The sequence below is a fragment of the Lissotriton helveticus genome, chromosome 7 (genome assembly GCF_964261635.1).
Source record: "Lissotriton helveticus chromosome 7, aLisHel1.1, whole genome shotgun sequence".
Classification (NCBI taxonomy): Eukaryota; Metazoa; Chordata; class Amphibia; order Caudata; family Salamandridae; genus Lissotriton; species Lissotriton helveticus.
This window is the reverse complement of record NC_136068.1, coordinates 1293268384-1293284124: the sequence shown is the minus strand read 5'-3', so window position 1 is coordinate 1293284124 and position 15741 is coordinate 1293268384. Positions and strand designations below refer to the sequence as shown.

General features: G+C 45.4%; 1 protein-coding gene across 2 annotated transcripts in view; it reads right to left on the bottom strand.

Moving 5' to 3' along the window:
- The window catches only part of LOC144770216 (uncharacterized), a 591183-nt gene that overhangs the window by 90708 nt on the left and 484734 nt on the right, over window positions 1–15741 (bottom strand). The gene's annotated exons all lie outside the window — the stretch shown is intronic.

Genomic DNA, 15741 nt, shown 5'->3' with positions numbered 1-15741 from the left:
TTGTGCAGGGTCCGGGTGAAATAAGTCCTCTGCAGAACTGTGATCTTTTGGTGTGGAGGAAGGTTTTGGCACCGAAGTTGCTTCTTTTGTTTTTTTGGTAATGTCCTTTACAGGAGAAGCTGGGACCTTTTTCGGCTCCGAATGTTTTTTCTGCTCCGACGATTTTTTCGGTGCCGATGAAGTTTTCGGATCGGGTTGTTTCTTCGGATCCGAAGCTTTGCCTGGCTCCGACCTTGGTTTCGGTGCAGAGGTAGGAACTGCCTGTTTCGGTGCCGATGGTTTCGATGTGGGCGTGGCAACCAATGGTGTCTTTTTCAGTTCCGGTAGTTGAGCGTCGGCACCGTGTGGAGGTCGACTCGAGCCCAAGTCGCCTGAAGGCTTTGTTAGCTTCTTAGCCGGGCCCGAAGGTGGGGCAGTAGAAGCAGTGTCTCGGTGTGTACCCGAGCCTGAGGGCGAGGGTGTGACCGAAGCCTTTTTGGGGTGTGTCGAGGACGGGTCGGGGTCGACGGTCTTACTTACCACCCGCTGCGCTGAAGTGATGTCCTCGACATCGGAATCTTCTGCCTCAGAGTTGCTGTCGACGCCATGTTGTTCTGGGACGTCGACGCCTTCCTCGAAGATGTCGTCTGGAGTCGGAGCTGAAGATCTTTGAGCCATTGTTTTCCGAGCTCTTCGGTCCCGGCACGTCTTCTTGGAGCGGAAGGAGGCACAAGCAGAACAGTCTCTGGCCTCGTGCTCCGGGGAGAGGCAAAGGTTACACACCTCATGAAGGTCAGTGTGGGGAAACTTCAACCCACATTGAGGACACTTTTTAAATGGTGTCCTTTCCATGAGCTGGAGTCGAGGCCTAGTTGGGCCCGAAGCCCTTCGACGGTGACTGGAATCGAAGTGCTGGATGTTGATAGAGTAGTGTCGACTGGAAACGCGTTCTTAACTGAATTCTCGAAGCTGGTGAGGATTGCGCGCCAACGGAAATCGTTTCCAACACGGAGCGCAGGAAACACATCCGAGCCCGGTGGCGGAAAAAAACCAATCTGGGGATGGAGCCGATGCCCATGCGCAGTATCATCCAAAGGAGGAGTCACCTATCCCGCGACTTCCAAAGACTTTTCTACAACAAAACAAACTGCAAACATCCGGGCCCAACACTAAGTGGCCATCTATGCATAGTGTGTAATCTTCAGCTCATATGCCTCGAACACAAAGTTTTCCTTCTTAGATGTGCTTCAACTACTGCTATGCACTTTGAGTAGATCTGTGAAGCTGATTTTAGGCCAAAATGTAGCATGGCGTATTGATAGTGCCATTGTCCCTTTAGAAATGTCCTGTGATGATTTGATGCTGCAATGTAAAAATATGTATCAACAGAGACAATGGTCCCTAGACAGGAAGAATTGCATGCAAATAAATATAGACTAAATAGTTCTATATCATGTGCCCAGCCGGACAATTTAATTTTCAATGAATGAAATGCATATAAAAATCAGTGTAATACAAGTGGGACACCAGCCGGTGTCCAACTAACACACTCAAGGGAAACGAACAAGTGAATTTCAAGGCAAATTATGGCGGTCTGAATATCATAAATTATATACAGACAATACAATTTATACACATATGCAAATTGTAAATCACATAATAGTTATGCATTTAGTGTATCAAGGTCGACGACGTTTCAAACCCAATTAAAATACAAGGTTCCCCCTCAGGACAACAATGAATTGCCTAATGAACACAATTATACATAGTGCCCACACTATGGGGTTATTTTGCCAATATAAACAATTAGGGAAAAATGGAAAGGGAGGGAAGGAAAGACAAGGAACAAGTTAAAAACATATTAAAGCATGTCCACCATTCAATGCATGTTAACAATTACGGCCATATTAGACCACTGTCATGCAAGTCCTTCAAAATTGTGCATGTGACCTCAGAAATAATAAGACATATTCAAAAATGATCAGAGCCATAGAAAGTTGGTGATCATCTAGTGCCTATACATGCAAGAGTTAAAAAGTGATCGAAGAAGAAAATTAGAAAGTGAGTGACGATAATGGTGCGGTCAACGACTGCCAAAACAGACGCACACAAGTCAGGCTGCATCAAAAAATGAAAGAGAACCATTACCGCGTAGGGATTACATGATTTAGCCCAAAAAGAATTTCGAAAGAAGGCAAAAGGCCCAGATGCCAAGGACTATTCCGATGACAATTACGGTGAACCATAGGGCAAAGATGAAGCAAGCCCAAGGCATGTAAGTGTTTGCATTAAGCAGGGCTTACCAGGGGACGCCGTATACGGCTTCAATTTTTTTTTCGATAGTCAAAGGTAACAGTGTGCCAAACCTATGGGGAAATAATACCGGGGAATTAAAAACGAAACGTAAAGTGAACGTAACGTAAAGTGAACCTAAAGCATGCAATTATTCGCATTAAACAAGGCTTACCAGGGGACGCCGAGATCAGCTCAAAAGTTAAAATAATCAATAGTGACAATGTACCAATCCTGTGGGGAAATAGTACAGGAGATTTAGAAACGGAGCAGGGGATCGAATGAGAGTATGCGCGTTCAAAGAATTATTCGCTTACCCAAGAACCGCTGTTACGGTATCACAATATAGGGCAATTCTGTAAAAAAGAATAGTAATGAGATGAATAAAATCAGCCCACTGAACATTGGAAGGGTATAACGATTCGTAACCGAACCATAGACATACAATGCTTACCGCATCTAGTAGAAGCACAGGTCCGCAATGGGGGTCCTTGTGAGTCGTAGGACTCACAAGGACGTGAGTCACTCCTGTATTTCATTTTTAGATCTTTATATACAGGAGAAGGATGGTTTTCTTATTACAAGTCTATATAGGAATTTAGTGTAACTTCACTGCGGGGGCCCGTTGCGGGCCCCCTAGGTGAAAGAGGGGGTGGGGGGTGTACATGGGGGGTACCTATGGTACCCCCCCTGCATTTGTATGCAGAAATCGGCAGGCACCGCATGGTGCCTGCCGCTTTCTGCATACAAATGCAATGTATGCATTTTTACCATTGCGGCGGATGCAGCTTGAAGCCGCACCCCCCGCAATGGTAAAAATAGAGGATGTGACCGCCAGGGTGGCGGTCACATCCTAATTGCACAGGAGGGAACTCCGCAGGCAATGCGGAGGTTCCCTCCTGCTCTTTGGTGGCGGACGGACTCAGGTCCGTCCGCCATCATAATCGGCCCCAAAGTTTGGGGACCTAATGAATAATAATGGGAGACCACTCCCTGGCTTTCACTAATGAGCTCTGTAATCCGGCTAAAACATTGACCCCAACCTTTAATGGCAGAGGAGCAAAATCAATTATAGATTTTGCACTATTTTCAAATCGATACGCCTCCCAGGTAATTAACTGGGAGACTCTTAATACAGCTATGAGTGACCATTACCCTATTTCGGTCACTTATAATTTTGACCTCAATAGCCGACCTCAATCCACCCACATTTACTATGATCCTAACCCGACCCTTGGACAAAAAAATGGGTTTACAATTAAATGGGAGAAAGTAATACCAGAAAACTTTACAAAATTCCTGATGACTTCTACCCTAAACGATATCAATGTGTGCCTGTCCTTAGAAAAAGATCTAACTACTGTTCTTAGATCCTTTGGTAACATCTGCTCCCGTATTAAAAAACTTTTGACAAGAATCCCTCGTAATAGCAGCAAGGGTTCCCCGGGCTGGTTTGACGGAAATTGTACAAGGGCACTTACTGCTCTCAAAAATATCCTACACGCTAGTTTGTCTACCAGAACACAGATTAGATCTGCTAGACGGAGTTACCGCTCTGCCCTAACCTCTAGAAAAAAAGATCTTAAAGCTAAGGCCTGGGCCACCTTGCATTCGGCGTGCGAAAAAAAGGACAATGTTGCCTTTTGGAAGGCCGTAAACGCACCATTCTATCAAGAGCGCTTGGGCCCCTGCATAGACAACGCAATTCCAGCACAGGAATGGGTGCAACATTTTCAGGCCCTTTATAGTAGCCCCGCTTCCCTAGAAGATTCCACTCACATAAGATCTATCACCGACAATTCGGGAAGTTCCTATCCAATAGATATCCACTTTGAATTGGAAGAGGTTCACAAAGCTCTAAAGGAAAGTCCAGCGGGCAAAGCTCCTGGACCCGACAGCGTTCCAATTGATGATTTTAAAAATCTTCCTGATCTCTGGGCTCCAATACTTACAAACGTACTTAATTCCTCAAATCAAATTGGTTTTATCAAGACCTGGCAAGAGGCTGTCCTGGTTCCCATATATAAAACAGGTGATAGAAATGATCCTGCCTGCTACAGGCCTATTTCGCTTTTAGATGGCCTAATGAAAACGGCAGGCAGGATCATTCTTACTCGAATACAGGAATGGCTCGATGAAAATGATGTACTATCCCCACTGCAATACGGATTTAGGAGAGGGAAGGGAACGATAGAACAGGGTCTTAACCTTGCCCTCATTACCTCAAAATATATACATGCTAAAAAGAACAACCTACGTAGACCTTAGTTCTGCGTTTGATTGCGTAAGGCATGATATTTTGTGGCAAACTTTAGGGAATATTGGGCTAGACAACAGGATTCTTATTTTTATTAAAGAACTTTATTTTGGGACAGGTGCCCGTGTCAGGTTTGGCAAAAAAGGAGAATGCTCAGACTTCTTCCCCATTTACAGAGGAGTAAGACAAGGGTGCATTCTTGCACCCTTGCTTTTTAATCTATATATAAATGATGTGGGCTCTTTCCTAGTACAACACTATAACGACTACCCCATAATCAAAGGAAAACCCATACCCATACTTCTCTATGCCGATGACGCGGCAATTTTATCGCAGACGAAGAGGGGATTACAAAATGCTGTAGATACATTCTCACTCTACATGAGTAAAAGGGGACTCCACATAAATGTCTCCAAGACCTTTACCATGTCTTGTGGCCCAAGGAAATCTAGAGCACCTTGCAACATAATCTTAGAAGACAGATGCGTTGACTTAGCGGATACTTTTCGTTATTTAGGTGTACATTTTGATAGACGAGGCACCTGGAAACCCGCAGTCAAAGCGAGAGCCCTAGCGTTTACTAAAGCAACCGGGGCACTCTTAAATTTTGCAAACAAAATAGGATCGAGGTCTCCTAGGGAGCTTCTTCAAGTTTTTAATTCAAAATGCATCTCTATAGGAACCTACGGAGCAGGATTATGGGGATTACATCCTGTGGAAACAATCCAGCGGATAGAGAATACATTTCTAAGATATCTCCTGGCATTGCCCAACAGCACATCTACATACGTGCTCCATGCCGAGCTTGCTATACAATACATCTCGGATATCATAAAGGCGGCACCAATACTACTTTGGCATAACATCTGGACCAACCCTGCCACAACATTAAACAGAACTATAATACAGGATTGCTTGTTGTGTGAAGGGGTAAAAAACATTGCATGGTTCACCTATATAAAGAACACTGTATCTGATATTGGTCATCCGGAATATTTCTCAAACCCAACCACAATGGAATTTGTTTCACGTTCCGGCCTAAAAAAAACTTTGATGGAACACCTTGAAATGAAAAGATGGAACATAGAAAGGGCCAAGATATCAGTTATTAATCATGATGATGTTACATTGCACAGAAACATCCAGCTGTATCTTGTAGTAGATCAACCCTTTTTCTTCCGTAGGCTACTAACATGTTTTCGTCTTGAAACGTTTTTTAGATTAATAACGCTCCCAAGGTGTAATGATTGGTCTAAAGATAAATGTATCTGTCCTTGTGATGAGGTCTCAACTCAGTCCAATATCCATTGCACTCTCTATTGTACTTTCTATTCATACCCAAGGCGATTAATTTTAAGACCTCTTCTTTTATCCTGGGGAATAAGAAAGTCACGTGAGGCATACAACAAACTAAGGACATTGGAAGATTACTATACTATTAACACCGTAACTATGTATCTGAGAGCATTACTGAGACTGAAACGGACCATCAGATTTGAATAATTGCTGCTTCCTCAATGAATTAATCCTTCAATTATTATTTTTAATGTACAAATTTTTATCGAATTCCCGTGCTAAGTTTTTAGAAACTACTTAGACAAAATTTTATTACCAGCTGCTTACTTTTAAATCATAACTTGTACTCATGATGACTTTTTAACGATTGTGATTGTTGCATATGCTTTTATGAGTTGTTTTCACACTTCGAATAAAGCTTTTTGAACGAACGACTCCCATGCTTCCTGCTGTAGATCTCTTTTCCTCTTATTTAATGCAAGTTTATATTCAGCTCTTTGTTTAACTATTAAAGTAGAGTTCCTAGGTTTCATGGCTAACGCCTTTTTCAGCTCTGATAATAGCTTGGTACAAGAGTGGTTGAACCAGCCTTGTCCGTGAGTACGCTTATCTCTAATAGGTCTGGTAAACCTATCATCAATTGATAGGTTAAAAAAGCAGTTAAAACACATTCACACCCAGTGTTATTTTCAAGGATTAGGGTAATATTTGTTAAACAATCAGAGACAATTGAGCTTGTAAATTCATCTGCTCTATCCCCAACCCATCTGAGTCTAACACCGTTAGGTCTGTGGGGTTCCACATTGGTGATAGTATGACCCACGGCTACAGGGTTCGCGCTCCATAGCAAACAATCTAGGATAATATAATTATGATCGCTCAAAGATGTAACTTCGATCCTGGGGGCTTCACAAAAAGAGGTAATACTCGAGGACACAATAACATGATCAATCACCGAGCTTGACCTCCAGTTTTTAAAAGTAGGGATGGTCAGCCCATTTGCATCTTTAGCGAAGTCCAATATTTCCAGGTCATAATTGCTAATGAATTTATTCAGAATCTCACCATAGCTATTATGCCTAAAATGGAGATCTTCAGATCCAGCATTGTTCACAACCCCACAGACTTTCTGAGATGACAATTCACATAAGGAGATATTATAATCCCCCAACCAGATAAAATCAAAAGAAACATTACAATGGTCAATCAGGTCATCAATAGTGCTATCATCAAAAATATTATTATAATAGTTAATTAGGAGGACATTTCGGCCATGGTCATTACGGAGCCACAATATCTGCACATGTTGCCCCACGGTAAAATATTTTATAATCTTAATCTGTCTGTTGATCGAGACCAAAATTATAAGGCCTCCTTTAGCTCTCCCCGGGGCAGAGCTAGCTGCCTGTAGATTAAACGATACAAACCCCGCAAAATGTAACTCCTCCCGACACCATGTTTCCTGGAAACAGAGGATGTCGAAAGTGCTAATAAAATCCTTCCAGCCCAAAGAGCCACGTTTAGATTTTAAGCCAGCGACATTCCAACTGACAATAGAAATGCCATTAAATACATTAGTGCTGGGGGTATTCAGATGAATAGAGCCAACTACCTGTTCCTCATTTGAAAAGTTCTCTGGCACTCCGGGACTGGTTCCTTTTCGTAAGAATTGGCCCTCCACCATAATCGTTTCGGGGTTGGAAGACAAATCACATATATCATGCACCTCGACAATAAGAGGCTGGCCAGGAGCACGATCCCCTGCCCTGGCGAGTCAGTCGTTGGAGTCCAAAGAGCTTAAAGCTTGGAATCTATTTTGAATAGGGACCCCAAATGCCGAAAGATGAATAGGCTGGAGATTTCTATTTCCAAGGTTATGAGGAGGGGTTTTAGCTAAATGACTATAAAAAAAGCCAAGAGGGAGTACACTTATTCTGTCTTCACTGGGGATTAAAGACGCTGCCCTTAGCAAAACTGTGGCCACATGCTGGGGGTGTTTAAAGTTGACAATGACACAGTCACCCCTGCAGGTTTTTCTAGAAGTACCATTCCAGTCAGCCCTTCTGGTGGTTAGAATTTGATCGGAATAGGTAGTTCGGAAGCCACAGTTGTTGTGCAACCATGAGACCGTTTTATTTTTTAGCGAATCATGAGATTCAAGCTGGGGCCTTATAGAGTCGGTCTCATAAGATGGAACATTAGTCAAGACGACCACATAAGGTGCACAATCTGGGGGCAGGTCAATCGGGCGTTTCCTTCTAGGTGCAATAGCTCTGGCTGGTTTCGATGGGCCCTCCTCAATAGCAGCAGGCTTATTCTGACAAGAGGTGGGCGGTGGGTCAGAAGGTAATGAGGTCGATTTGGCTGCTTCTTTTACTAACCCACCCCCAGTTAGCTGTTTTGGGGCTACTTTGGTAGGGACTGGGCCATCATTAACGGGCCTAGACTTTCCGACCAGAGAGATATGCGATTCAAGAAGCCCACCCAATCTGTTTACTTCAATCGAAATCTGGGCCAGTTTATCCACCAAGGGTTTAATGATCTTATCAATCTTATCATCAATAATACTTATAAAAGTTCAAACTGTTCCGTATTCATAGGGGTTGAAGCATTCTTAGTTGTCAACTCTTCTTCCCCGGCAGTGCTTTTTGGTAAAGTGTCACCTCTTCTTTTATTACGAGTACGATACCCCCCCCCCGATTAGTAGGTGCTTTTCTGCACGCTCTTAATGCTCTACGTGGCGGTGAGTTTTGAACGAGAGATACATTGGGGGATTCACTGAGGGCAGCAGAGATATCTTGAATAACTGCCGGTTGGGCTTGGGTTTCTGACGAGATATCAAGATTAACAGGGTCTAGTTGGTCATCAACATGTAATGCAGTATAAGGTTCAGGAAGGGTAATGCATTTAGTTGGAGAATTCTCCTTCCCTAATGACATCCTTCGCTCCTTATTAATTTTACTGACCACTTTCACCAGATAGTTATCCATAGTGGACAACACTGGGGTTTTTTTAAGGGCCTTCTGTTTAGACATAATATATGTAAATGCACAAAAGACCTACGAAAATATAAAATTAGTTGTAAGTATCAAACTAGCAAAGCTTTCATGAACTCCAACAGAGCTGATAGAAATGAACCAGCTCAATAAGATATGTTAAAAAAGGCCCTTAACGTTTTAAACAGTCAAAGGTTCTGTATGGGCACAAAATAATAGGTCTCACATTGGGCCTCGAATTACCTCTCCAACAGGGGCCAAGGGGGGAGGCCCAGCCCAGCCTCGGCCAGTCCCGGACTGTCACAGACTGTCCCGCCCTTGTCCTGGGCTTAGCCCGGCGCGTCCCGCGAAGCGGGAGGTGTTCACGGGTCTTATGGCGCCTCCGGGCGCATTCGTAGCGTCACAAGCTGCGACCTCCCCTGAGGCCGCTGGGTATTGCAGTCCGCTGGCCGGGACTGTAGCCGTTGCCCTCACGGCGTTTGCAGGATTGCGGTGAGGAGCTGCTGAAGCCGTTCCCCTCAGAGCGTGCTGGATGCTTCGGTATGTGAGCCCAAGGAGCGCTCGGTGCTCACGGGTCTTATGGCGCCTCCGGGCGCGTTCGTAGCGTCACACGCTGCGACCTCCCCTGAGGCCGCTGGGTATTGCAGTCCGCTGGCCGGGACTGTAGCCGTTGCCCTCACGGCGATTGCAGGATTGCGGTGAGGAGCTGCTGAAGCCGTTCCCCTCACGGCGTGCTGGATGCTCCCGTATGTGACCCCAAGGAGCGCTCGGTGCTCACGGGTCTTATGGCGCCTCCGGGCGCGTTCGTAGCGTAACACGCTGCGACCTCCCCTGAGGCCGCTGGGTATTGCAGTCCGCTGGCCGGGACTGTAGCCGTTGCCCTCACGGCGTTTGCAGGATTGCGGTGAGGAGCTGCTGAAGCCGTTCCCCTCACGGCGTGCTGGATGCTCCGGTATGGGACCCCAAGGAGCGCTCGGTGCTCACGGGTCTTATGGCGCCTCCGGGCGAGTTCGTAGCGTCACACGCTGCGACCTCCCCTGAGGCCGCTGGGTATTGCAGTCCGCTGGCCGGGACTGTAGCCGTTGCCCTCACGGCGTTTGCAGTATTGCGGTGAGGAGCTGCTGAAGCCGTTCCCCTCACGGCGTGCTGGATGCTCCGGTATGTGACCCCAAGGAGCGCTCGGTGCTCACGGGTCTTGTGGCGCCTCAGGGCGCATTCGTAGCGTCACACGCTGCGACCTCCCCTAAGGCCGCTGGGTATTGCAGTCTGCTGGCCGGGACTGTAGCCGTTGCCCTCACGGCGTTTGCAGGATTGCGGTGAGGAGCTGCTGAAGCCGTTCCCCTCACGGCGTGCTGGATGCTGCGGTATGTGACATGCACAAAAATTGTGATTGCAATATAAAATTACTGGGAAACAAAAGAAAATGATAGTGGGGTTAGATTATGTGTATGGTGGGAATATGCCAAGGAAGGATGGGGAAGCAATAGTGGATGAGCAATCATGCATTAGTATCTTGCTTAGTGTGACCTGAGGAAAGGACAGGTGTTGGTGCTAGTTAGGTAAACTCCAGGGAATCCAAGTTCAGGGTGAAGAGATATGAACGTAGAGGCTGCCAAATGTCTTTAAAAAAATATGAAAAATGTTGGTTCTGTAAACAAGAAATCAATTCTGTACCCAACAGAACTAACATTTTTCATATTCATATTCTTCTAAACCCAGGTTCTGAGGGGCACTGGTTTACCCCATTATACTAGATGCCAAATGTCTTTCGGCCGGGCAGAGGGTGGTTGTAATGAGGCATACACCTCACTAGTTAGATCGCAGTAAGTCATGCTTTGCAGCCAGGCCTTTACTGTAGGGCATGTGGCATTGCCCCAAAGGAGTGCAATCTCTCGTTTTGCTAATAAGAGAGCAATGGCAGCAATGCGGCGATGTGTTATAGCGATGGGTGAGACATTGCCCAGCAATGCCATGGAAGGTGAGGGATCCAGTGCTAGGGCGATCATTCGGGATAGGGTACTAAACACAGTACATCGCAATAACTGGACAGGTCCAGAGTAGGTGTGGGAAGTCTGCTTCAAGGGATCAGCACTTAGGACAAAGTGATGACCTAGAGGGGGTCAATCCTGGCAAGTCCTGCTGGAATGGTATAAGATCTATGTAGGAATTGGAAGTGAAGCAATTAGTGTTGGTGGTTAGGGGGGACTTATTTAATCTGTGCACAAATGAAAGGCAGCCCTATACTGGCATTCTTTAAGTGTGTGGAAGCCACGCCATACATTTCCGATCCTGTCGTTTCTAACCTCTTGCTGTCTCTCTTGAGAGGAGCAGCTGACTCTGGTACAGATGGATGCTTACGCCTCACTGCTGTAACTATAACTGAATCCGGCTTACTATCAGCCCTGAGAAATTCTAGGTCTTGCTGGGGTGGTTTATTTGGCCGTTGATGCTGAGTGGTTTGTTGGTGAGTGGTACAATATTTTTACATTGAAGGCAGAGATATTCTTCTCGTCGTCTATCTTGAATAACTTGATGCCAAAGACTAAAAACGTCTCCTGTGTCGAGGCTGGGTCTCTGCTGAACCATCCTTTGATTACGAACATGATGGTGCAGAGCTTCTCGAAGGCGACGCCAACGTTTTCAGTCAATGTTCTATGACGCTGAGAATGGTGACCATGTTTGTCTCTGCCAATGGACCTCTTTCCTCTAGATCTCCCTCCCACACTCAAAGAGACCATTTAGGGGGCTGATCTTTCAAGCCATTTCCTTTTCTCCTTCCCTTATGCCTTGCATTATGCAAGAGCCTGATGCCTTCACTGTCCTTGAGTGTTCTCTGGACATTTTCTTAAAAATGTTGCAGTCTCCGACAGAGTGAGAGACATTGTGGCAGACAACACAGGCTTTTGTAAATTCCTTCTTCCTTCTACATGAAAAGCACTTGGATTGCAGGGATGGCATTCTGCCGAAAAACCACAGTCAGATTCAAGAAATAAAATCACTGCACTCGACAGGAGATGGTTTAAAAAAAAACAACTCAAACAAACGGTTGTGTTAAAAAGATGAAATATACTTCCTGACAGAAAAGAACAACATTTTCAGAGGTTTTCAGGAATCCTTCTCTTACGAGCCGGAATAGGGAACTGGATCAGGGAAGCAACTGCTAGTGAAATGCACTGTAGGTTATACAAACATTGGCATAGCCAATAGGTCTCGCTTGTGGGACCTTATAAGTATTTAGTTATGCAGCACAATATCCTTGGTGCAACAACATTAACTGTTGCATGGCTAAACACTTATATGGTCCCAAAGGCGAGACCTATTGGCTATGCCAATGCTTGTTTGTTAGGACCTGGCATCATGCTGATCTAGTGTGCGCGCAGAGGCCGACTCCTGCTCCTGGTAATGAGAGGGCTAGATCTTGATCGGTGACCTCAAGAGGCGCCTAGAGCGATCCCTCCTAGTGAACAAAGCATTTCCGTGCATGAAGCTGTGGCGGCAGCTTACCCTTAATCTTGAGAGAGTGAGTGTGTGGGCAAGTATGTGAGTGAGAGAGAAGAGAGTGAGTGAGAGAGTGTGTGCGAGATTGTGTGAGAGAGTGTGTGTGTGAATGTGTGTGAGATAGTGTGTGTGTGTGAGATAGTGTGTGTGTGAGAGTGTGTGTGTGTGTGAGAGTGTGTGTGTGGGTGTGTGTGTGTGTGTGTGTGAGAGTGTGTGTGTGAGAGTGTGTGTGTGTGAGAGAGTGTGTGTGAGAGAGTGTGTGTGAGTGAGTGTGTGTGAGAGAGTGTGTGTGAGAGAGTGTGTGTGAGAGAGTGTGTGTGAGAGAGTGTGTGTGAGACTGTGTGTGTATGAGAGTGTGTGTGTTTGTGAGTGTGTGAGAGTGTGTGAGAGAGTGTGTGAGAGTGTGTGAGAGTGTGTGAGAGAGTGTGTGTGAGAGTGTGAGAGTGTGTGTGTGAGAGTGTGTGACTGAGTGTGTGACAGTGTGTGAGAGAGTGTGTGAGAGAGCGTGTGAGAGCGTGTGTGTGTGAGAGTCTGTGTGTGAGAGTGTGTGTGAGAGAGTGTGTGTGAGTGAGAGTGAGTGAGTGTGTGTGAGAGTGAGTGTGTGAGAGTAAGTGTGATTGAGATTGAGTGTGTGCGAGACTGAGTGTGAGTGAGAATGTGTGAGAGCGTGTTATAAAAGTGTTTCTAGATCCCGTACCTTGATGAGACTGTTCAGATTTGATAAATATTAGTGAAGATCCCATGACAGATGACAACTCTTATTCACAGTGCCTAGAAATGGCTAAACTGTGATAAATGATGCTATACAAACATTATTATTGCAGTTTTTATAGTGAAATGCAACCTACACATTCTAATCCATTATGATTCCTGTGCATGGCAACAAAGAATCCACCCCTAAATACAACTGCAGACGATGTCACATCCTAAAATGATCTGTCACATTCCATGGTACTAATCTCTGTTCCCAAACCACTAGAAGCTCTTACATTCTTTGCATAGCTGTCTCTGCAAAAAGTACTCGGATCTCATTTCCATCGATGGGTCCCTCGCCCCAAAAAGGACAGACAAGAACTTCTGCTTCTCTCAAGGAGGTGTCACCTGCCACTCCATCCTCAGCATAGTAAATCCAAATTGCAGCAATGAAGTACAGTGGACAAACATGTTTCAAAAACTATATCAGTGTGAAATGATTGTTTATTGTCTCAGCAAAATAAATACTCAATCAATCAATCAAGGTATTTGTATAGCGCGCTACTCACCCGGAGGGTCTCAAGGCGCTTGGGGGGGGGGGGCGTGGGTGACTGCTACTGCTCGAACAGCCAGGTCTTGAGTTGCTTCCTGAAGGAGAGGTGGTCTTGGTTCAGACGGAGGTGGATGGGGAGGGAGTTCCAAGTCTTGGCTGCTAGGTAGGAGAAGGATCTTCCTCCCATGGTGGCTCTTCGGATGCGTGGGACGGCGGCGAGGGCGTGGCTGGTTGATCGTAGCTGGCGGGTGGGAGTGTAGAAGGTCAGGCGGTTGTTGAGGTACCTGGGGCCCAGGTCGTTGAGGGACTTGTGTGCGTGGGTGAGGAGTCGGAACGTGATTCTCTTGCTGACGGGTGCCAGTGCAGGTCTCTCAGGTGTCCGGAGATGTGGCTGTGTCGGGGGAGGTCCAGGATGAGGCCCAAATACTCTGAAATAAGTCCGGACTTTCTTCGACTTCAGATAGAGGACAATAATTGAATTTTACATTTTGAGGACAAAGTGCTGAAAATGCGATTTCTCACCAGTGCCGTTCTTCGCGGCTATCGAAACAACTGTACTGTATCTCCCCGTGCTGCTACCGCCTTCTGTCTATAAGTAAAGCAGAAACCAGCAAGATGGCGTCAAGCGAACACCAGGGATGGCTCTTTGTACCAGTCCACTTAATAGGAAAAGCCATGGGACGTGGTTATAACCGCAAACAATTGAAAATGCCATTAAGACACAAGGGGCAATACATTGACTGCTGGTGGGAGCAGCCCCCAGTGCTCTCCGATTGCAAATTACATTCATCTGACCTAGTTTCAAATGGTTAAATTGGTTCTTCTGGAAATTGTATTGTTTATGGTATGGCCAGGTCAGGTCCTTTATGCAGCTGTTCACAGTGGTCAAAATTGTTTTAGTTTAAGAATATGTTTGCGTGTTTTCTGTTTTTGTTTTTTCCTTTTTTGGCTAATGACTTAATCAAGAGTACGTTGCCTGTTATATTAACAAGCGCGGCAGCAGGGGGAGGGGGCCTGCGTGATTCCCTTGCGGGAGCGTGCCGCAAGGCGACCATATGGTGCCCCCATATGGTGCAGCGCGCTCCCGCAAGGGAATCGCCAGACGTGCACGTGTTGCCATTCAAGCAATGCAACGCGTGCACGTTTTTGCCCCCAAAGCTGTGCCGATGGCTAAAGGTCTCTCTCCCTAATCAGCGCATGCGCGCTGCGTAGGCGAGACCTAAAAAAGGGACACATCACTTTACTGTCTATTCTTAATGTAAGCCTATCAGGCTGCATTTTTTCATTTGATGTACGCAATGTTTTAAAGGGTTTTGCATGTCAGATGCTGCAATTCAGTTCTGAATACACTATCTGAAGCAATATTATGGACATTCAGGGAGAAATTACACCTTGGATAGACTTCCATTATCTAAGACTGTGTATGACTCATGGACAGAGACATTCTCTGATGTTATTTCCATAGACAAAAAACTATAGAAAGAGGTGTTCTGGGGTCAGCTCACGCAGCGAGAAATTATTCAAGCGTTTATGACTACTAGTGAAGATCCTATGATGGAGAGTTTCTATACCTATTCTAAGTACTCCTGCTAAAAAGCAACCATATAGTCCTATTTAATTCTACAAATTATATGCAATGTTTATTATTTCTTTTAATTTAAAGGTTTTACTGCAAGCATATTTTGTGTAATTTTCTTGCAATACTAAATTTAAAAAAGAACCATTGTACCAGATTCCCAAGGCCAGACCTAGCAGCTGTGCCAATGCTTGGTAAAATATGTACAGTGGGGGAAACAGCCATTACATCGCATGCTTTACAATGCATGCGATTACAACGACCCATTGTTACATCGCAGTACATTACAACGCAAGTCGTTACATCGACTTTCTGTAGGAGCGCACTAACCTAAGGAATAGTATAATTTACTTGTGTAACACCTTCCCTACTGTTGCGCACACTGGAGTTGGAATAGTAAGGAAAATGCTACTTACCCAGTATGCATCTGTTCTTGGCATATAGAGCTGCTTTAGCATATATCGGCATCTGGTGTTGGGCTCGGATGTTTGCACTTTGTTTTTCTTCGAAGAAGTGTTTGTAGTCCCAAGGTAGGTGACTCCTCCGTAGGGTGATAGTGCGCATGGGCATCGACTCCATCCCCAGATTGTTTTCGCTATAA